Source organism: Antechinus flavipes, chromosome 2, assembly GCF_016432865.1.
Source record: "Antechinus flavipes isolate AdamAnt ecotype Samford, QLD, Australia chromosome 2, AdamAnt_v2, whole genome shotgun sequence".
In the NCBI taxonomy this organism is placed as follows: domain Eukaryota; kingdom Metazoa; phylum Chordata; class Mammalia; order Dasyuromorphia; family Dasyuridae; genus Antechinus; species Antechinus flavipes.
The window spans coordinates 611,692,908-611,694,760 of NC_067399.1; positions in this window are offsets into that span (position 1 = coordinate 611,692,908).

The window sequence follows — 1,853 nt, forward strand, 5'->3', positions numbered from 1 at the left end:
TACATATACATATACATATACATATACATATATATATATATATATATATATATATATATATATATATATAGTTTTTTATCCTTCATGCTCTAAAAGGACCAGGACATCGTAGTTGTTAATGCCATAACCTGCAAGTAAATTGGATTTCAGTGAGGGAGGACTATGCAAGGTCACCTACCTCACTTTCCTCTCTAGAGCCACTTGGTCCAGTGGCCAGATATAGATCAAGATGACTGGAGATGCACACAATATACATACATAGACATATACATACATGTACAAGCTATACATATATCCTATACATGCACACACATATACATATATGTCCTTATGTATTATATAATAAATAATATATTGTATGTTATTAATAAATATTTAGGGTATGAATATAAATAAATATAATTATCACATTATATTTTACCTATAATGGTCTATAAAATGTCCACAGTTTATACATTTAAAATATTATGTTTTATGACAAATTTCTTTGTTACATTTGTATCTCTGTCATCAACTAGTTTCAATAAAGTTAGAGTGTCAAAGGGGGAGGAAAGATCAGTAAAGGAGAGAAAAGAGTATCTTGTCATATCTTCCCTGGCTATGGCCTACTTACCTTCTTGCTTCTTCTAGTGAAAAGAGTCTAAGTATGGATTCAAAAGTTTAAATCCCAGCTCTGTTGATTACTATTTGTGTGTATAGGAAAATTACTTTCATGTCTTTGCACCTCAGTTTCCTCAGATATAGAATGCGGATATTGGATTCAGAGGGTCTTAACTTGGGATCTGTAACTTGGGGTTTTTAATAAAAATTAAGCACATTTCAATTTAATTTAAATCTTGTGTATTTTATTTAATTAAGGGTAGAATGAATCCCAGAATTTTAGATCTAGAATTGTTGAAGACTACCCATAAGTACAGAACCCAGAAAGTCTGGATAAAGGGGTTAAAAGGATTGTACATTTAAAGGGCAGGTTGGTTCTCTGAAAGTCCCCACAGCTGTGAATCATAACATACTTGCAGAAATTGCAAATTTCTTTCCTGAAGCAGATGTTGCTTGTGGGTTGGGAATGAAATAAGTTGAAAGCAGAGGGAAGAAGAGAGAAGTCAGAATGCAACTGCCTCTCAGTCTTCTTGTATCGTGATCATCTTCTCACATGAAGGGATTTATTCTGCTGGTCAAAATTTGATCCCTAGCAGCCACTAGCAGGTGGCTCCTGTAACATAGAATGGATTCTTAAATCTGGTTCAGGAGTTTTTAATCTAGATTCTATGTACTCCCAAGGGATCTGGGGATAGAATTCAGAGGGTCTATGAACTTGGATCAGAAAAGAAAAATTATATCTTTAATTTCAACAACTTCTACCTAAAATTTGGCATTTTCTTCAATCATTTCAAAACATTTTCTGAGAAAGGTGAAGCTCAGAGGTATGATCAGACTGCTAAAAAGGTTCCATGACAGAGAAAAGGATAAGGACTCCTGGATGAGAGGATACCTGGGATTTCTTCCAGTTATTTTTTGAGCCTCATTTGCTCCACATAAGTAGGAGAGGTTTGCTGTCACTGTATCCTCAGCTCCAGGAATAAATGATCCATATCCTCTTCTCTAAAGGTGGCTGGTAGCACAATGGACAGAGCACTGAAACTGGAGCCAAGATGCCTTTAGTTCAAATTTGACTTTAGAAGCTTACTAGCTGTGTGGCCCAGCACAAATTACTTAACCTCTGTTTGTCTCAGTTTCCTCATCTGTAAAATGGGAATAATAATAGCACCTCCCTCCAAAGGTATCAAAATAATATTTATAAAAAGCTCTTAGCACAGTTTAGATACTATATTAATGCTTATAGTCCTTTTACC